At 35.0% G+C, this 23206-nt stretch overlaps 1 protein-coding gene across 1 annotated transcript in view; it reads right to left on the bottom strand.

Moving 5' to 3' along the window:
• The window catches only part of LOC131979612 (testis-expressed protein 2-like), a 64857-nt gene extending 42998 nt beyond the window's left edge, over positions 1-21859 (bottom strand). The window contains 2 exon segments of the mRNA XM_059343667.1: positions 16920-17011; positions 21653-21859. The gene's annotated coding sequence lies outside the window, so the exon portion shown is untranslated.
• Positions 21860-23206: the final 1347 nt, after the last annotated feature.

Raw genomic sequence — 23206 nt, 5'->3', positions numbered from 1 at the left:
ATATGTATATATATGATCTGCAGGCCTGTATTTACCAAAAATCGTCAGACGGACAATAAAAAACAGCAGTACGTATAGTTATTCTGACTCTTTGTCAGTGTGTTACCTTTCAAATTTCAAACTATTCAAGAACAGCTTTCAATACATTTTCAGTGTTGTTTTTTAGGCGTTTTAAGGTTATTTTGCAGGAATGCTGAGGGGTTAATCAAACAGACAAGTTTCTGTCCACAAACAGAGATCAGCCCCTGGAGTTTGACCATGTCGGTTTGTTTATTCTACAGAGAGGAAAAGCATGCAAACATATTGTGATGGTCAGCAACATTGTGACACATAATTTAATTTGTCTTTGATTTTGTGGACCATTGTGTTCAATTTGTAAGTTTATGTAAAGACAAAGTCAATTATCAGCAATGTGTAGACTGGTCGTCTTTAATTAGATAAATTAACTTTATACAGTAAATTAACTTCACATAAATGAACTGATTATTTCATTAGTCTGTTCTTTGAGAGTTCTTGTAGTTGATTTAATAAAACACAGAATTTGTTTTACCCGTTTTCCTTATTGAAACGCCACCAAAAAAAAATGAGTGAAAAAGAACAATAATTGGAGATTTTTAAACGTCTACTTCTCCGACATAATTTCACCTAGAGACTCCATTTAAACTTTAAACAGTAGACACAAGTCTTGTGTATCGGTGTATTAATCCACGTTTCGATAGGTCATATAGTTTTTTATCAATCCCTGTTCAATGACCATGATCATTTTGGGAGAAATTCTGAGATTATAATGGGTGTGTATTGCACGGAATGTTCGCGTCACAGTGTGTGACATCATCGCCAGAGTGTAGAGGGAGAGAAAAAACTGTCAAAAAATAAATTTGAAAACTGCGCTCCAGGCCGCAAATTCCACTCTACAGAAATAATTTATACATAGAAACGTAGGAAAATTAGTCTTCTCCCTCACAATCCTCTGGTAAAGCTGTCAGAGTTATAGTTTGGGCGTAGGACGCACAGATGATCCACCAACACCACCAACAGCCTCATTGGCTCCCATAATAAAAACGCAGGAAGATTTCTGAAAAAGGGAGATGTAACAGTTTTTTTAGATCGCTCTAACAAAGCTATTTTTTCCTTTTTCTTAAAAAAAAAAACATATGTAGACGTTCAGGAAGAACTCAGGACGCTCAAAGTGAAGTCGGATCAATGATAGGTATTATGGTTTTGCCAAAAATGCTTTCTGTTCGAGGCCAGAAATTCCAGTCTGTCCACATCTGGCTGCTGTCACTGTTCAGGAACATTCAGGTGGCAGTTAATTCTGTTGATTGTTCTGCTCTGATTGCCTTTGATCTTTGATGTGATTACAGTTACAGACACACAAACACGCACATTTTAAGGTTAAAGGTCATAGGTTGCTGTATAAATAAATACTTGTAAAGGAATGCTTGTTGTAGGTGTGCTCCTTGTATATTATATAGTATCATAACATTACTAGTATTAATTGTTATAAATCTCTGAAGCATCTCATCATAGTGTACACACACCGGCAGTAGCCCCCGTGGCCCTTTCAAAATTTACCCAGAGGAAATGTTCTAGTGAAACATTCTGCTGACGGATTATACAGAGTTTAACACTTCACCATCAGGAATAGTTGGATTGCTCAACTCTGTGATAACTCAGCTGTTTGTGAATCACAACAGTGAGAACAGGCTCGAGGAGAACATGTGACCCAGAGTCCAGAGGAAAAATAATCCTGTATTAAGAAACAGAGGCAGAAAGAGACTAACAGGCAGCTTTCACAGCTCAGTGACCAACAACCACCATAGTTCAACATAGAGAGGCCTTGTGTTAGTGACGGCAGTTAAAGTGTTTACTGTGCTATAGTGCATGTTTCTATTACTGTTTTCAGCACCTCACCTATTTGATCTGATGAATATTTTTTCACTTTGACTCACTGGATCAACATTTTGAACCCAGATGAAAGAAAAAAACAACACAAAACATAAAACTGGAGTGTAAAAAACATGTTTTTTTTTAATTACAAAACTTTTTTAGTAATTTTGTGTATTTTTTGGTCATTTTGCTTCTATTTTTGTCATTTTGTGTCTTTTAAAAGTAATTTTGTGTTTTAATCAGTCATTTTGTGTCTTTTTTGTCATTTTATGTCTTTTTTTAAATCATTTTGTGTCTCTTTTTTGGTCATTTTGTGTCTTTTTTTGGTCATTTTGTGTCTTTTTTTAAGTAATTTAGTTTTTTTCTGTCATTTTGTGTCTTTTTTATTCATTTTGTGTCTTCTTTTATTCATTTTGTGACTTTTTTTATTCATTTTGTGTCTTTTTTTATTCATTTTGTGTCTTTTTTTGGTCATTTTGTGTCTTTTTTAAGTAATTTAGTTTTTTTCTGTCATTTTGTGTCTTTTTTTTGGCCATTTTGTGTCTTTTTTTTTTGTCATTTTGAATTTTTTTGTCATTTTGTGTCTTTTTTTTGTCATTTTGATACTGCCTCCAGCGGCCCCCAGGTAACTTGAGTTTGAGACCCTGTTTAATTTCCTGTATAACGTTAATTTATCTAATATGAGGTTGTATGCTGTGTTTGAAGCCAGAACTTTCGAGAGAACTTGATGTCAGGGCTTGAACTTGCTTCCTTATTATGCCATAATGACGTAATGAAGAAGTGATGTGTCAGTGCTTCTGTGACTCCAAAGGGTTAAAACTCAGTAAGACTATTTCACACCATGTCAGTTCACTGACCCAGAAGTTGTTCATGTTAAATAATGAACTCCTCACTTAACTGCTTCACCTCGTCAACAAGCCTCATTATTTTTAAATGAACTCTTGGCTGCATCGGTGACAAAACGGAGACATGATCAGAGATCTCCAGTTACAGAAACAGACTCAACATCTTTAACCCTTTGATGCACAACATGGTCTAAAGTGACCCGACTGAGTTTTTATGTTCTTTATCTTTGCAATAAATTAATTTCATCATTCAGTATTTCAGGTTTTCCTCAATTAGTTTGTTTTTGATCATGATACATCCTAATTCTATGTTTTCCTTTATTAATTTTTTAATAAAATCCCTTTTTGTGTCACTACTCTTCTAATGCACAACATGGGTCAAAAATGACCCATATCCATTTTTTAGCTAAGTAGCTTGCTAAGCTAACTACTTAGCTAAGTATTTAGATAGATAGATAGATAGATAGATAGATAGATAGATAGATAGATAGATAGATAGATAGATAGATAGATAGATAGATAGATAGATAGATAGATAGATAGATAGATAGATAGATAGATAGATAGATAGATAGATAGATAGATAGATAGATAGATAGATAGATAGATAGATAGATAGATAGATAGATAGATAGATAGATAGATAGCTTTATTCATCCCCGAAGGGAAATTCGAAATAATTTAGCTAATTAGTTTGCTAAGCTAACTACTTAGCTAACTTTTTGGTTAAGTATTTAGCTAATTAGTTTGCTAAGCTAACTACTTAGCTAACTTTTTGGCTAAGTAGTTAGCTAAGTAGCATGCTAAGCTAACTACTTAGCTAACTTCTTGGCTAAGTAATTAGCTTAGCAAGCTACTTAGCCAAGTAGTAAGCTATGTAATGCTATGTATGTGTACTTATTGTAAGTCGCTTTGGACAAAAGCGTCTGCTAAATGACATGTAATGTAATGTAATAATACAAAAACTCTTTTTCTTCATAAAGTATGAGAGGCAAAATGGAAATAATGATCTGTTGATATCAAAAAGAATATATTTAAAGAAAACTTGGAATATTCAATCATAAAATAAGTTGATATCAAAAGATAGAGCACAGAAACACACAGCAGCATTAAATAACATGAAGGGAATGAATGAGGGTCATTTTTTACCCATTTCTTACTTTTTTAATAAAAACCCTTTTTTTATCACTACTCTTCTAATGCAAAAGGTGATTTCTGACCCATGTTGTGCATTAGAAGGTGTTTATATGTTGTCACCAATTTAAAACCTGACAAAGAAGACACAAATATTAACTATCCTAGTTTGTTAAATTGGTGTTTTTCCAATGGAAATTATTATTTGGTGGCTCTAATAAGTCTCAAATGTTAAAATATGTGATTTTCCAATGTAATCTGGTGGTTCTAACAACTCTTTTAAAGTTAAACCTTCAAAATAAGACAAACATAGTTACACATATACTCACATTGTTAATTCAGTGAATCACTTTTTGTATCACTACTCTTCTAATGCACAAGGTCATTTTAGACCCATGTGTGTAAACTTGATGTAATAATACAAAAACTATTTTTCTTCATAAAGTATGAAAGGAAAAATGGATATAATGATCTGTTGTAATAAAAAATAAAGATATTCAAACACACAGCAGCAGGAAATAACATGAGAAATTAATCATTTAGACCCATGTTGTGCATTAGAAGGTGTTTCTGTGTTGCATTAAAGGGTTAAAGAGCATTTTAACTAGTTTCCAAAGCAGCAAAACATTTGAGCTTTTATTGCTCTTTTGTGGTTTTGTCACATGGACAGTTGATAAAAACAAGCTACTGGTTCCAGGAACAAAGAAAAGAGTTGAGATGAGTGTTTTAATTGAGTGCAAGAGGTCAAGTGTGTAATCTTGTTAAGCAGATAGACGATGAAGAAGAAGCAGATCTCTCTTCAGAAGACCTTCATCTACTGCTGGCTTTAGTTCTGGTCTCCACTTCTGAGAAAGCTTCAGAAAAACGATCATCAGCCAGACTGTACTGAGTCGCCACAAGTTTGAATCTGGCAGTCAGTCTAACAGGCTTATACTGTAAAAAAATATAATAAAATGTCTGTTGATTTTACGGTGAAAAACTGATAAACCATGACAGTAAAAGACGTAAAATGATAAATGAGTTAATTCAGTTTCAGTAACAATGAAACACTGTAAATGTATATATCAGCCAAAACAGGATTTTTTACAGTTTAAAAAAACAAAACATTAATCTACTGTAAAATACTCTGGCACATGTTTGTCGCAAAGATATGCTGTAATATATATACAAGCATTACTGTAATTTTTGCATTTATTTTTTGTAAAAAAAATACTTTTTCTCACTGTTAAATGTACTAAACACCATATCTCTATAAGTAATATTTAATAGTAAAATCTTTAATTTATGCTGCATTTATTGTAAAATGAATTTAAAAAAAGAAACACAAAATTACTGAAAAAGCATGTAAACTGAATCACTATATAAAAGCTTTAAAAATATAGACTATTTCGTGAGAATAAGGGCATGTGGTAACCTCCTGAAGTAGACCCAGAGGTAACCTCACCTAGAGGTAACCTCACCTAGCAGTAACCTCACCTAGCGGTAACCTCACCTAGCGGTAACCTCACCTAGAGGTAACCTCAACTAGCGATAGCCTCACCTAGCGGTAACCTCACCTAGCGGTAACCTCACCTAGAGGTAACCTCACCTAGCGGTAACCTCACCTAGAGGTAACCTCACCTAGAGGTAACCTCACCTAGCAGTAACCTCACCTAGCGGTAACCTCACCTAGCGGTAACCTCACCTAGAGGTAACCTCACCTAGAGGTAACCTCACCTAGCGGCAACCTCACCTAGCGGTAACCTCACCTAGAGGTAACCTCACCTAGAGGTAACCTCACCTAGAGGTAACCTCACCTAGAGGTAACCTCACCTAGTGGTAACCTCACCTAGAGGTAACCTCACCTAGAGGTAACCTCACCTAGAGGTAACCTCACCTAGTGGTAACCTCACCTAGCGGTAACCTCACCTAGAGGTAACCTCACCTAGCGGTAACCTCACCTAGCGGTAACCTCGCCTAGCGGTAACCTCACCTAGCGGTAACCTCACCTAACAACAGAAACACAGAGCTAATGGAAAAATGGCGAAGCGTCAGGGAGATGAAGATGCTGAATATCTCAAAAAGAAAAAGAGAGAGTACCATGAAAGTCACAATGAGTTCGGCTTCATAGAAGCAATGGACAAAATTAGAGCTGAATGCATCTTTTGCAGTGAAAAACTGGCAAATAAAAGTTTGAAACCCTGCAAACTGACCAGACACCAGACAGCTAAACATCCTGAGTCGTGGGTAAACCAAAAGAGTTTTTCCTCAGAAAAAGGGAACTTGTTGTCACAAAAAGGCCCCAAAACATTACGAACAATTTTAATGAAGCTCTCCTTATTGTGCCAGCAAAAAAGCCACACAACACTGATTAAACCTGCTTGCATTGAAATGGCTGAGATACTATGTGGACCGCAGGTGGCTAACACATTTAAGACTGTACCAAAGTCCGATAACACAGTGGGGGGGTCGCCAAAGTTTACATGCTGCTGTAAAGTTTATAACTGTAAGGGAAATGTACAATTAACAGTAGAATGCTGCAACCCTGCTGCCAGTATTTTACTGTTAATTTACAAGACAATTGTTTCCAGTGTGAGTACCAACCCAACGATTCATCCAGAAACAAGTCAGAGTGAAATAAATCCCTTCTAGCCAACACAACAACATGGGAATGGATCAGTGATCCAAGCATTAGTCTGTACCAGGCCTTTAGGGCAACCATCTGGCCAGCTGGCAACATCTGGTTGCACCAGGAGAAGGCTGGAGCAACTCTCTGTTTTGTTGCCACAAAACATTCTTCTGTTTCCTCAAACAGTTTCCAGTCCGTCCTGACTGTCTACATACCGCTCATACACTCCTACAGACACACACACACACAATGGAATAAAGCTCCTCTGTCAATGTGTCTCAGACAGGAATGAAGATTATCAGCTGATGTTGGTTCATCACAGACAGACTGTCAGAATGTCAGAAATTAAATTCATAAAGGTGAAATAACACATTATATAGATCCATTACACACAGAATGAAACATTTCATGTCTTAATTTATTTATTTTATTCTAATTATAATGATTGTGGCTTACAGTTAATGAAGACCTGAAAATCATATGACTCAATAGTTGGTTGATGTTTGACTTGAACTACTGGAAATATACTTTAATATCATATTCTGATTTATTCAGATGCACCCGTATATGTTTTCTGATGCCATTATGAACTTATATAATGCAGAAAACAATACTTTGTTGTTGATTTTATAAATTGTGTCATGTGGCTATTTATTTTAATTAATGCTTTATTTAAATGGTCATTTATTTTCTCAGTTTTCATTACTAGAATTGCTTGATAATTAATGTATAATATAATTTAGGGCTGGGCGATATATACCGATATATTTTTAAATGTGATATGGAATTAGACCAAATCACATATATCAATATAGTTCCTTTTTTTTCTTTCTTTATATATAAATGCTGCCCTTACTAGGATTATTATTATTCTTTTCTCATATAAATATATATATATATATATATATATATATTTGGAAAAAGATTGGCCTATTTTATATCATAGGCTATTATTATTTAAGAAATATTATATATTATTATTTTTTTAATCTAAATGTGCACTTTATGGAGCTTTGACTAAAAAAAAAAAAGGTTCTCCTGTTGTTATACAGTATTTATGTTCACTTAAATAAATCAATAAAACTACTTGTGACATGTCAGATTTGACTGAGATAAAAATATCAGGATATATATCGTATATATTGATATTCAGCCCAAATATATCGGAATATGACTTGGTCCATATCGCCCAGCCCTATGTCATGTGGCTATATATATCATTTTAATTACTGCTTTATTTTAATGGTCATTTATTTACTAGAACTGCTTGATAATTAATGTATAATATAATGTAAAATATATATTTTTTAAAAACATTATTTGCTAAAGAGAGCAGCCTTCTGCATGAGTCTTTGTGCAGAGTCATATTGGTGCAAAATTGGTGCCAAATCCACATAGATATGCTTTATTTCCATGCTATTTTTTTTTTTTTAAAAACCCATGATATATTGCTGTTAAATCTGCTGTTAAATCCTCCTCCAACATCAGTATCGGTCTCAATAATCCCATATCGGCCATGCACTAGAAAAACCCTTTAATCCAAAGAATTTTGTCTTTTGTTTTTTCCTGTTTGTAACAACAGTCACAACATCTTGAACTGACTGCATGAATCTTTCTCGGCTAATTAACTTTTCCTGCAACAGAAATCAGTTTGACAGCAGCAGCTTTGAGGCAACATGAGACATCTGATAAAAATAACTCATTCAGTTATTTATTTAATATGTTATTTTAGGGTTGCACAGATTATTCAGTAACACTTTAGATTAGGGAACACATATTCAACATGAATTAGTTGCTTATTAGCATGAAAATAAGTAACATATTGTCTCTTAATGAGTCATTATTAAGTAGTTATAGGTTGCTATTTGCCATTTCCATGGTTGTAAGGAAGTTGTTGTATATGAGTTATGATCTTAATATGCTTTACTTTGTATGGACTTTATAATCTCTACATAGAGGTGAACGAAACCATGGAAACGGCAAATAGCAAACACCTTCTCCAGACCTTCTTTTTTTTTTTTTTTGAATTTTGTTTTATTAATTTCTGTGGGTCATCATAGATAGGTACCAGGAAGTACATCAAAACAACAAAAATTAAAGAATAGGAATTTCAGAAATTTTTACTCTACAAAGTGAGCCACTTTGTAGAGTAAAAATTGACATTAAAATCTACCAATCCTAGTTTTTTAGGATTTTTTTCCTAGGATAAGAGAGGAAAAAAGTGTCTGCCAACGAGTCGGATATCTCATCCCCTTTATATCTTGAAAAAAAATGTCCTACAAAACAATCATTTAGGGACAATATGTTACTTATTTCCATGCTAATAAGCAGCTAATTAATGTTGAATATGTGTTCCCTTATATAAAGTGTCAAAAGAAAAAAAGAAAGAAATGTAAATGTACATATCTGATGAAAAAAAAAAAAAAAAATGTTCATACTACCATTACTCAAATGTATCTTGGATTCTCATTTAGCAATAAAAAAAAATTGCTGTTTAATTTTTCATAATTTTTGGATGACTACTATTTCAGTCGCACAATTTTTGGAGGGGTTCGATTTATGCATACCAGATTTAAGCAAAATGTTTGTCCAAGTGTTCAATAAAAAGAAAGTTTAAAAAAAAAGTACATATCTGATGGAATGAAAACGTTCATACTACGATCAGAATGACTCAAATGTGTCTTGGATTGTCATTTAGTAATAATAATTGTGCCCTGTTGGCCAACAATGGATCAAACAGGAAGTTAAATAATCAGTTTGGGTCAGAGTGAAGGATGTGGAGCAGCGTTAGTCAGCTACTGGAGCAACAACAGAGCAGATTGTTGGAGCGTCAGACTGAAACACTCTGAGCCTCGTCATTGTTCACTAATCTAAGATCTCTGGATCACTGACAGGAACTCTGGAGGAGACGCTTTAACTGGAGAAAAGACAGCTAGTCTCAACCTGGGGGTCCAGACCCCAATAAGGGTCCCCAGATGATTTCTGGGGGTCAACAAATCATTTTAGAAGTCAGCTCTGTCTCCACCACGTTAAAGTGTTCATGTGATTTAGTCTTTTTGGTAATTTCATGTCTTTTTTTGGTCATTTTGTGTCTTTTTTTGGTCATTTTGTGGTCTTTTTTTGGTCAATTTCTGTCTTTTTTTGGTCATTTTGTGTCTTTTTTGGTCCTTTTGTGTCTTTTTTGGTCATTTTGTGTGTGTTTTTGATCATTTTGTGGTCAATTTGTGTCTTTTTTGGTAATTTTGATCCCTTTTTTTGATCATTTTGTGTCTTTTTAGTAATTTTGTGTCTTTTTTGGTCATTTTGTTTCTTTTTTGGGCTATTTAGTCTCTTTTCTTGGTCATTTTGTGTCTTTTTTGGTCAATTTCTGTCTTTTTTTGGTCATTTTGTGTAATTTTTTTATCTTTTTGTGTCTTTTTTTGATCATTTTGTGTCTTTTTTTTAGTCATTTAGTCTCTTTTTTTGGTAATTTTGTGTCTTTTTTGGTCATTTTGTGTGTTTTGTTTATCATTTTGTGGTCAACTTGTGTCTTTTTTGGTAATTTTGTTCCCTTTTGTTGATAATTTTGCGTCTTTTTTGGTCAATTTGTGTCTTTTTGCTTAATTTTATGTAATTTCGTGGTCAATTTGATTCTTTTTTGGGGTAATTTTGTGTCTTTTCTGACAAATCCCAAAGTATCAAGTTGTTACTTTCCAAGGAGTCTCTGCTTGAAGCTGACTGTTACACACTCAGGAGGTCAGAATGGACCTTTAGACTGATAGCAAAGGACTTAGATTAAAAGTAACAATAAAATATAAAAATATATATATATAAATGCATAGACAGAGAGATGTTTTAGTTGTTGTCTGCTTCATTATTTGTCCAAAATTCGTCGAATCAACTGAGTTTGTCTGATCTGAACTGTGAGATTCTGATTCTGACTCAAAAAGGTTGAACTCCTGATATAAAATACAGCTGCTGCTTGATTCCTCGGGGCTCAAATTAAAACAGCGAATGAATTCACTGATCTTGATTTGTTTTCCTCTCACACAGAACGCTCCCTGAGAGTGAACTGTAGCGTTGTGAATAATAATGTCTCCGTTTCAAGTGAGAAAGTGAAGCCAGTATTTATAGAAAAGCTATATTTATACGTCTTCCCACCTCCCACCTCGCCTCCGTCTCTTTCCTCTGCTAACAAGTGATTATTATGATGAATGGAGCTGTCAGCAGCGTTCACCTGAAGCAGGCTGACACCTTCAGTAATGGTCATTATCTCAGCTGTTGGACAGGTGAAGGAGACACACCTGTCTGTTATACTGGGATGTTTACTGGCACCTGTATAACAGGCAGGAAGCTCAGGAGATGAACGATTAACCCTTGTGTATCATGGATATAATAATCTGCACGATTATTAATCACGATTATTCATCATGTGAGGGAAAACATCTGTATTTTTATTGCATTACTTTTAAACAAACAACAGGAACAGTTTTTAGTGTCTGGTGCTACAGAGCTAACTGTTAGCCTGTTAGCACATACACACTGTACTGCTACAGAGCTAACTGTTAGCCTGTTAGCACATACACACTGTACTGCTACAGAGCTAACTGTTAGCACATACACACTGTACTGCTACAGAGCTAACTGTTAGCCTGTTAGCACATTCACACTGTACTGCTACAGAGCTAACTGTTAGCCTGTTAGCACATACACACTGTACTGCTACAGAGCTAACTGTTAGCCTGTTAGCAAATACACACTGTACTGCTACAGAGCTAACTGTTAACCTGTTAGCACATACACACTGTACTGCTACAGAGCTAACTGTTAGCCTGTTAGCACATACATACTGTACTGCTACAGAGCTAACTGTTAGCCTGTTAGCACATACACACTGTACTGCTACAGAGCTAACTGTTAGCCTGTTAGCACATACACACTGTACTGCTACAGAGCTAACTGTTAGCACATACACACTGTACTGCTACAGAGCTAACTGTTAGCACATACACACTGTACTGCTACAGAGCTAACTGTTAGCCTGTTAGCAATCTGCAGACTGGACACTAAGGGGTTAACATCCCCTACGGCTCTGCAGCTGGGAGAGACTGCTGCAGGAGGACTGTGCTGCTTCAACTCGTTCTTACTCTTCTTAACAAGCCTCCGGCCCCCGCGGTTCATTGGGAAGAGCCTCCGGCCCCACAATAACACCAGAAAAAAAATCTCCAATAACACCAGAAAAAGTCGCTGGATTTGTCTCCAGTCGGTTTTTTGATAAATAGTCTCTAAGGGGGTCTGAAAAGTCGCTAAATATAGCAACAAAGTTGCTAAGTTGCCAACACTGCTTCTCCAGCTTTTACAAATGTCTCGTGTTGTTGTGGCGTCCAGTACTACATCACATCCTGCTTAGTGTTCTATCCAATCAGCAACCAGGCTGTTTTCAGGGGAGAAACACGGCCCCGGTGTAGAAACTACTGGTGTAGAAAGTGTTGATTAGATCTGCAGGAGAGACGCATTTTAAAATGGAAATATCACCGACGATCAGGTTAATTTAATCGTGGCGCCCAAAATCGTGATCGCGATTAAAATTAGATTAATTGTGCAGCTCTAAGAGAATCTGTGAAGAGTTCTACAGAAATCAATATGGATTTATATATGATATGGAATACTAGAAACATTACATGTCCAAGAAACGCTTCACATTGGTCCAAGATGGAAGGATGAATTCTCCTTTTTTAACTACTGTGTACTCATGTAGACTAACAGACTGGTGTAAGGCAGCGTGACAACATGTTGGACTAAGCGGAGAGCCAGCGTCCCCCTGAAGCCCTGAAGCAAGGCACTAACCGCCTCGTTAATAAATCAGGAGGATGTTTGTTCTCATTCTAATAATCCTCCAGTCAACAGCCTCGACACTGGGACACGAAGGAAACGGAGCTGTGGTTTCCTAAATGTCTCTTATCTTGGAGGTCTGACTCAGAGGTAAACACAATTCTAAATTATGTGTATGTATGTGTGTGTGTGTGTGTGTGTGCGCGTGCGTGTGTGTGTGTGTGTATGTGTGTAATTACATATTCAGATTTTTTTATTCTTTAAGTAAAAAATATCAATACAGCAATGTAAAATACTCAATAACAAGTAAGAGTCCTTCATTGAAGTCCTACTTAGGTGTAATTACACAAGTATAATCAGTAAAATGCACTTATATTGCCCTAATAAGACGTCTACATATTATCTGGTTAATGCTTCGACCACAACAAAGAAGAAGCCAGTTTAATAAAGGAGGTCAGCCAAAGAGAGCAGGTGAACAGTCAGCAGGGTGGAGTTGAGCTGCTACCAGGCTGATAAGCTGCTCGTGTTCCTGAAACATCATTATGGAGCATTTCATCTGAGGAACATAAGAGTGGTGAAAGGTCAACGCACCTGCTGTTCCACCTGGAGAAACCTCCCCCTGCTCTCTCTCTCTCAGCTGTTTGGATCCTGTTCTGTTTTGTTTTTCTCTCTCTAACTAACTGACGCCTTCCTTTCTCACACATCACAGCTAAGCACACACAGCAGCAGAGTGTGTGTGTGTGTGTGTGTGTGTGTGTGTGTGTGTGTGTCAAGATGTCAGGTAAAGGTGTTGTTTTATTTTTATTATAGAAACACAAAAAACAATCAGTTTATCTCCCCAAACAACTAACATGTTTGTAGGTAAAAACTGATACAATGTATGGCTCAGAGCCATAAAAATCTGTTTCTGTAATTAAAAAAAACAGAAATACCAAAAAGTAAGATGCTGTGTAAAATCCATCTATAAAGCAAGATCGGACGCCTTTTAGTGGAGCTAGAAAAGTGTTTTATGGAGTTGCAGACGAATACAGACTTCCTACGGATACTACACTAATCAGATAAACACGAATGTTGTAAAAGGGACCAAAAAAGACACAAAATGACCATAAAAAGATACAAAATGACCATTTAAGACGGGAAAGCATTACCCCATTTCTACCTTTAAAACCTGTTGGGTGCTGTTGTGTTATTCTACCATTAAAGAGGAAAGAGGATACGTCGTTTTTGTAGTATTTGTAGTTTTTTCCACCTAATTTTGTCTCTTGGCCAATGAAATGCATAAGAATCCATGTGGGAGTGTCCCAATGCATCATGGGACTTTTCCAGAACTTATAAATCATGGTGAAGACGACTATAGCGGAGGGAGCTCAGATATAACAGCTATAAGCTCTCACATACTTTATGAATGTCATTTCTATCTGCTACAGAGGCTGAAAAATCTATTATTTAGTAGAAGAGTTGACACTTCTGTTGGATTTACAGAAAAACTTCAGGTTTTAGAGGCTGATTTTAAAATCACCAATCAGAGGTTTTACAGGCAGTTTTAGGACTAAATGGGTTAAAGTGAATTGCTGGATAATAATTGGGTAACGCTTTATATTAAGGTCCTTGTAATAACCATTAATTAACAAGTAATAAGGCCCTTGTAAGCCCTTACAAGATGCTTATTAACATTATTGTGTGTTTATAAGCTTATATAAGTGTTAATAATGGCATTACAAACACCCATAACCCACCCATTATGTCTTTGCCATGCCTTTATTAATCTTATTTTGTTTGTTTATTGATATTAAAATATACTTTATTGCTCATCTATTATAAGTTAACTATGCTTTTTGCAACTACCGGATCAAAAGCGAGAACAATGCCTTATCACTTGTTCATTAATGGTTATTAAGGACCTTATTATAAAGCGTTACCTAAATAATTTGTTTTCTAATTTGCATCTAATTCAATTCAGGTTCGAGTCAAATTGTTAAAAAAATTTACTCACAAACAAATGGGCTAATAATAGTAATTCACCACGCCAGGGGTCCTTATTTATTTTCCAGGGAGTTACCAACCCTGTAACTCTGTTTGAATCCCCTCAGGAGAAACTGAACTCAAACAACTGTGCAAATTTGATGTTTTCCACCAGAACAGCAACATTTGCATGTGAAAACAGAGAAAGAAGTGTAGAGACCACTGGTTCAACAAACAGGAGGAGGTCGTTATGCATAGAAACTTTGCATAGTCAGCTACTTAACATTTCAAATATACCTTGAGGTCAATAATGTGTGCTGAGAAACCTGTAGAACACCTTGCTGCTGTTGACTTTAACCATCCGTCTGGAGGCTCCATGGCCTTTAGAACAACTGTTCAACTGTCACTCAAGTTGTTTGTTAATCAACATTAAACATGTTTAAATGTTTAATGCACCAGCATCACTACAGCTGACAGACAAAGGTAGAAAACCTGCTCTTTGTGGTTATAAACTAGGGTTGTCAAACTTATCAATACTCAAAAAGTAACCACAGCTGCTGGTTTTTACCGTAAAAAAACTGTTTTTTGGGGGTTTTTTTACAGTGTGGGGTCCGGGTGTTCAGTGATTAGAGATGTTTCCAGCAGGTTTTGTCCCTGATCCCAAATTTGGGAATTGTTAATAAGTTCACAGCAGCTCTGGTGTTTTGATCTTGAGGAGAATTTTCCATGAAGTCATGTAGCTAAAAGTCTTTTAGTTTTAAAAAAGTATTAGGCCTACCTATTTATGTTTCTAATCTCTGTTTTTCAACAAAATACTATTGTTGGGCTGAAAATCTCTGTCTTGAGTGTCTTCTCACTGAAGAGTTTGTTATTTTGTGTCTTTTTGTTCATTTTGTGTCTTTTTTTGTCATTTTGTGTCTTTTTTTTGTCATTTTGTGTCTTTTTCTGGAAATCCGTGTCAGTTTCAGGGAAATTTGAGTGATTCCGTGGCTATTCCACGGATTTTGAGTTAAGCAAATCTGTGGCTATTTCACGGATTCCTGTGAGACCAGGTTCAGATGAAGTCTGACATCACATTAATGATTATAAACAACATAAATAAATAAATAAATCAGGCACGTAGTATGTCCATATTAGGTTAATTGACAGTGTCAGTATACATAAGCATAAAGTTAATACGTTTATATAAATGTTGGTGACTGAAAAGTGTTATTTTCTCTCTTAAAGTCCCAGAATGAAGCAGAGAAACTTATCAAGCTTTCCTAATATTGTGCACAGCATCCAAAATATTGTTCTAATTGTTATTGTTTATTGTATTTATTTATTTTGTGCACTACCTCAGACCTGAAGCTTGTTCTCATAGTTGCAGTTTCTTTTTGCACAACTGTTTTTATTATAAATATTTAACCTGTGGTTCTGTTCATTTTTACATGTTGCATTTTTCTTGTTAATAAAAATATTTCTGTTACATTTTGGGGTCTTTGTTTTTATCCTGGTGGTATCCAAAATGGTATTGAATATTTCCTTGAGTATCGGTATCGAGTTGAACATTTTAGTATCGTAACAACCCTACTATGAACACAATATTTTGTAATTTTCCAGGTTTCTGTGTTTATTCGGGTTAGATATATCACCTGATACTGACTTGATATTTCCTTAAAATGTCATTTGATCCCTAAAATGTGCTTTTTGTGTGTTTTTTTTTTTGCCATTCTGTCTTCTCATTTTGTGTCTTTTTTTAGTCATTTTGTGTCTTTTTTTGGACATTTTGTGTCTTTTTTAGTCCTTTAGTCCAACATAAAATGTGATTTTGAATCTTTTTTTTACTTTCAAAACACTATCATGCTCAATAAATAATTTTAAATGTTGCAAATGTGAACAAAGGTGTCAAATATAACATATAAGAGGGTTGTTTTCTAGTCTGGATGTCATCAAGAAGTCTGGATTATTTGGAGCTTTTGGAGACTCCACAGGGTTAATTCAAGATTTCCCTATTTTATTTTGGCAAGGTTCATGTGATTAGATAATATTTAGCTGAGAACTTGAGTTCCCTTTTTATTAAATGGGGAAAAAATGCTTTTTATGGAAAAAAAAAGCATTTTTAAACAACATCAAACACACTTTATTTAAGTATTGATACAGAATATATTGAAATGATTCTGATTAGAGCAGAGCAGGTTGATTTGTGTTGTTTTGGCGTATCAGAAAGGTTTTGCCAAGATGGCCAGTTGGTTTTTATTTAGTGAAAAAGTCTAGTTTCCAGACATTAGTCTACTTTTACATTTCCAGTCTTTATATTTGTGCTGTGAGCCGACATGTCTAATGATTCGTCTTTTCTCTGTGCTCCTCAGAAACCTCCTGAGTATCGGTATCGAGTTGAACATTTTAGTATCGTGACAACCCTATAATGAACACAATATTTTGTAATTTCCCAGGTTTCTGTGTTTATTCAGGTTAGAAATATCACTTGATACTGACTTGATTTTTCCTTAAAATGTCATTTGATCCCTAAAATGAGCTTTTTTTGTGTATTTTTTGCCTCCAGAGCTGCGTTCTCTACCTTCTCTCTCTCTCTCTTTGTGTCTGTGAGGACTTTGCCCTCACTGAGGTCATTTGTAGCTCAGGAAACGGATCAATAATGAGTTCAGATTTACTGGCAGAGTGCTTACCTTGTATCCTCAGTGCCATCCAATCCAGCCTGGGACTCACATCTGCCTGCTGCAGAGTCAAGTTTCACATGTTCATGAAGCTCAGGAGGTTTCTGAGGAGCACAGAGAAGAGACGAATCATTAGACATGTCGGCTCACAGCACAAATATAAAGACTGGAAATATAAAAGTAGCCTAATGTCTGTGAACTAGAGTCTGGAATAACCTGCCCTGGATCATCCCATCTGAAGGATCTTTTGAGGTTTTAAAATCATCCTTAAAAATACACTTTTTCTCCCTGGCTTTTAATCAAGTTTAAATGGACATCTTGCAAAAACAAAATTGTATTAAATTTTAATTTATTTTATTATATTTTGATTTATTTTATTCTATTGTTGCACTGTGTTTATGTATTTTAGTATTTTAGTTTTTACTGTATTTCCTGCAACTTTGATATCTGTACAGCACTTTGGTTAACCCCGGTTGTTTTAAATGTTTTTATAAATAAAGTTTGACTTGACTTGACTTAAACTAGACTTTTTCACTAAATAAAAAACAACTGGCCATCTTGGCAAAACCTTTCTGATACGCCTCTACAACACAAATCAACCTGCTCTGCTCTAATCAGAATCATTTCAATATATGTTGTATCAATACTTAAATAAAATGTGTTTGAATTTTTTTTTAAATGCTTATTTTTTTCTATAAAAAGCATTTTTTCCCATTTAATAAAAAGGGAACTCAAGTTCTCAGCTAACTATTATCTAATCACATGAACCGTGGCCAAATAAAATTGTGAAATCTTGAATTAACCCTGTGGAGTCTCCAAAATGATGACATCCAGACTAGAAAACAGCCCTCTTATATGTTAGATTTGACACCTTTGTTCACATTTGCAACATTTAAAGTTATTGATTTAAAGTTATTTATTGAGCATGATAGTGTTTTGAAAGTTAAAAAAAAGATTCAAAATCACATTTCATGTTGGACTAAAGGACTAAAAAAGACACAAAATGAGAAGACAGAATGGCCAAAAAAAACACACAAGAAGACACAAAATAACAAAAAAAAGACACAATTGACCAAAAAAAGACATGAAAAGGATTAAAAAATGGACAAAAATAGCCCCAGACTTTATAGAGTTAAAAGGGAAATATTATGGTCATTTTTAGGTTCATATTTATATTTTGAATGACTACTATCAAACATTTGTTTATGCTTTAATTATAAAAAAACAAAACACTTCAGTCTTCCCTGATTGGTCAGTGTTTCCGCATCTGTGCTCTCAGCATCTCTGCACCATCATTGCAGCAGGGGAATGACTGAGAGCAGGGCGATATTTTATTTATATGGTAAAATATGGAATAAAATGGAGACACAGAACTTATAAAATAAAAAAGGAAAGTAAATAGTAAGGGGAATTCATGCAACTTTATGTGAGAACAGAAAAAACCCATATTATGGGATGTCCAAAAAATGACCATTTAATTTAAAAGGTTTTTTTTAAATCAAAGCTCCATAAAGACACATTTAAATAAAGAAAATATCTTAAATAAAAGCCGCAGCTTGTCTGGAGCAAGGGTCACAGTGCAGATTTGAACTATATCGATATATGGTTTAATTCCATATCACACTTAAAAATACATCAATATATCTTTTATATTGACATGTCGCCCAGCCCTACTGTGAACTAACCATATGGCCCAGCATTTAGCAGTGTAGCATTTCTTTAATATGGGTGTTGTTGTGAAGAGTTGAGAGGCTAATGCTCATGCTAACGTGGTCTAAATAGAAACTTGTCCAGTTTTAATAACTAGTGAAAGCCGCCTTGTAGTCAGAAATGACACCATATTACATGTCAAAAATTACCATTTAATTTAAAGGTTCTCCAATAAAACAACAGGAGAACCTTTTTAAAAAAAATCAAAGCTCCATAAAGTGCACGTTAAATAAGAAAATATCTTAAATAAAAGCTGCATCTTGCCTGGAGCAAGGGTCACAGTGCAGATTTGAACTATATTGATATATGGTGTAATTCCACATCACATTTAGAAATATATTGATATGTCGCCCAGCCCTACTGTGAACTAACCATATGGCAAACAAGACATTAGCATTAACCAGTGTAGCATTTATTTAATATGGGTGTTGTTGTGAAGAGTTGAGAGGCTAATGCTCATGCTAACCTGGTCTAAATAGAAACTTGTCCAGTTTTAATAACTAGTGAAAGCCGCCTGTCTTGTGATGGTGGTCTAGTTTGTCCAAAAGTATCTGAATAATCCAGTTCTCTCTGTGTGGTCTGTGTCCTAGAGGTTAGGAAATCAGCTTGTTACCACAGGGGTCGCTGGTTCAAATCCCAGGACTCACGGGTCAAGAACTATTAGTCAAAAAATAGAAACAAATTACCACATTATGGGATGTCCAAAAAAACCTCATACTATGCCTAAAAATGCTTAAAATGGGTCAATTATAGTCTGTTGAAACATACTAGAGCATCATATGGACAGAAATGACAGAAAAACAGCACATACATATTATGGGATGTCCAAAAATTACCATTTAATTTAAAGGTTCTCCAATATAACAACGGGAGAACCTTTTTTTTTTTTTTTTAAATCAAAGCTCCATAAAGTGCACATTTAAATTAAAAAAATATCTTAAATAAAAGCTGCAGCTTGCCTGGAGCAAGGGTCACAGTGCAGATTTGAACTATATCGATATATGGTGTAATTCCATATGATATATCTTTTATGTTGATATGTCGCCCAGCCCTACTGTGAACTAACCACATGGCAAACAAGACATTAGCATTAACCAGTGTAGCATTTATTTAATATGGGTGTTGTTGTGAAGAGTTGAGAGGCTAATGCTCATGCTAACGTGGTCTAAATAGAAACTTGTCCAGTTTTAATAACTAGTGAAAGCCGCCTTGTAGTCAGAAATGACACCATATTACATGTCAAAAATTACCATTTAATTCAAAGGTTCTCCAATATAACAACAGGAGAACTATTATAACAAGCCGCCTGTCTTGTGATGGTGGTATAGTTTGTCCGAAAGTAGCTGAAAAATACAATTATATATGTGTGGTCTGTGTCCTAGAGGTTAGGAAATCAGCTTGTTACCACAGGGGTCGCTGGTTTGAATCCCAGGACTCACGGGTCAACAACTATTAGTCAAAAAGTAGCAACAAATTACCACATTATGGGAAGTCCAAAAAAAACTCATGCTATAGTATGTCTATTTTTGTCAAAAATTGTCAACTTTTAAAATGCCTAAAAATGCTTAAAATGGGTCAATTATAGTCTGTTGAAACATATTAGAGCATCATATGGACAGAAATGACAGAAAAACACCACATACATATTATGGGATATCCAAAAATTACCATTTAATTTAAAGGTTCTCCAATAAAACAACTGGAGAACCTTTTTAAAAAAAATCAAAGCTCCATAAAGTGCACATATAAACAAAAAAATATCTTAAATAAAAGCCACAGCTTGCCTGGAGGAAGAGTCACAGTGCAGATTTGAACTATATCGATATATGGTGTAATTCCACATCACATTTAGAAATATATTGATATGTCGCCCAGCCCTACTGTGAACTAACCACATGGCAAACAAGACATTAGCATTAACCAGTGTAGCATTTATTTAATATGGGTGTTGTTGTGAAGAGTTGAGAGGCTAATGCTCATGCTAACGTGGTCTAAATAGAAACTTGTCCAGTTTTAATAACTAGTGAAAGCCGCCTTGTAGTCAGAAATGACACCATATTACATGTCAAAAATTACCATTTAATTTAAAGGTTCTCCAATATAACAACAGGAGAACCTTTTTATTTAAATCAAAGCTCCTTAAAGTGCACATTTAAATAAGAAAACATCTTAAATAAAAGCCACAGCTTGCCTGGAGGAAGAGTCACAGTGCAGATTTTAACTATATCGATATATGGTGTAATTCCACATCACATTTAGAAACATATCAATATATCTTTTATATTGATATGTCGCCCAGCCCTACTGTGAACTAACCATATGGCAAAGCATTTAGCAGTAGCATTTCTTTAATATGGGTGTTGTTGTGAAGAGTTGAGAGGCTAATGCTCATGCTAACGTGGTCTAAATAGAAACTTGTCCAGTTTTAATAACTAGTGAAAGCCGCCTTGTAGTCAGAAATTACATCATATTACATGTCAAAAATTACCATTTAATTTAAAGGTTCTCCAATATAACAGGAGAACCTTTTTTTTAAATCAAAGCTCCATAAAGTGCACATTTAAATAAGAAAATATCTTAAATAAAAGCCACAGCTTGCCTGGAGGAAGAGTCACAGTGCAGATTTTAACTATATCGATGTATGGTTTAATTCCACATGATATATCTTTTATATTGATATGTCGCCCAGCCCTACTGTGAACTAACCATATGGCCCAGCATTTAGCAGTGCAGCATTTATTTAATATGGGTGTTGTTGTGAAGAGTTGAGAGGCTAATGCTCATGCTAACGTGGTCTAAATAGAAACTTGTCCAGTTTTAATAACTAGTGAAAGCCGCCTGTCTTGTGATGTAACTAAGATAACAAGCTGCCGTTACCGGACAGCCTCGTCCTGCCGTTATCAGCTTTAATGCGACTTCATATGAAAGTGAGTGAAAACTATGTGGCGACAAATTGAATCATGCATTAGTTTTAAAGGTCACATCACATCACAAACTCACAGAAAAGAGAGAAACACAAGTCAGAAACAGCTCACCGTGTCCGCAGGACTTCATGTTATGGCGGATAAACCGAGCAGAAATAAACTCCACAACCGTCAGAATCCTCTCGGGACGGTACCGGACGGGAACGGGGTCGTTATCAGCTCCACGTACCGAGTTTAATATCCACGGGTGGTTTTCTCTCTCAGCCTGTTGACAAGTGACGAGCTGGACTCAGTTCCTTAAAGAAGACACGCAGCAGTCGGTCCAGACCGGAGCAGTCGAGCCGGAGCATATGACGAGTCAGGCTGCTTCTGTTCTGTTGGTTCGGGGCTGGCTGCCGAGCGATCGATCGATCTCTCGGCAGAGCGGCTAGTCAGGTCTGGAGCAGAGGAGGCAGATGTGAGAAAGTAAACAGTGTAAAATGTAAATGAAGTTATTACAGTGTTGCACCGTTCAGCTATGGAAGACGAAAGATGACAAAATAAAATAAAAAAACAAGTTAATTAATTATACAAATAAAATGCATTATTATTATTATTATTATTATTAATGATAATAATAATAATGTTATCATTATTATTTTTTCAATTATAATTTAATTATAATTTTATTATTATTATTATTATTATTATTATTATTATTATTAATAATAATAATAATAATAATAATAATAATATTACCACTTTTATTGTTATCATTATCATTATTTTGTTTTATTATTATTGTTGTTGTTGTTTTTGTTGTTATTATTATTTATTATTTTGATTATTATTGTTGTTGTTATTATTATTATTAATAATAATATTGTTATCATTATTATTATTTTGTATTATAATTTTATTATTATTAATATGAATAATAATAATAATATTAAAATTTGTATTATCATTATTATTATTATTTTGTTTTATTATTATGATTGTTGTTGTTGTTGTTATTATTATTATTATTATTGTAAATATTATTATTGACCCAAAAAAGACAGAATTACCAAAAAAAGTAATTAAAGGGACCTTCCACACACAACACGGTAAAGTGCCATTCATATAAAACTCACATTAAACTTTCATATCAAGGTGGGGGCCACAAAATATCGTCACGAGGGCCACAATTGGCCCGCGGGCCGCGAGTTCGAGACCCATGGTTTACAGAGAGTGGTCCTAAAAGAGAAAATATCCAGAGGGCCTTGATGCTTTGTTGAAAAATCAACAGTAACTCAAATAATAACCACTGGTTACAACCAAGGTCTGCAGAAGAACATCTCTGAACACACAACAGGTCCAACCTGAAGCAGAAGACCACAGCGCCACTTTATTAGGTACACCCTTCACCTAATAAAGTGGCCGGAGAGTGTTTCCGCTAATAGAGTGTCGCCACCTAGAGTTAGTGAATTGCAACTGTTATCATTAACCCTCTGCTGTCTGAGCCTATTTGCCCTTTATATACCACATCATATTTACTATTGTCATGTTTGGTATTTGGTATTTTCTCAGCACAATTATTTTTTTCACTTTAACACACTTTATTAACACATTGAGCCCAAAAATACACAAAAATCATGAAATCTGAAATAAAATTGTACTATCTATGACAATAAAAACCATAAA

Source organism: Centropristis striata, chromosome 1 (genome assembly GCF_030273125.1).
Source record: "Centropristis striata isolate RG_2023a ecotype Rhode Island chromosome 1, C.striata_1.0, whole genome shotgun sequence".
Classification (NCBI taxonomy): Eukaryota; Metazoa; Chordata; class Actinopteri; order Perciformes; family Serranidae; genus Centropristis; species Centropristis striata.
This window is presented reverse-complemented; position numbering and strand designations above follow the sequence as displayed.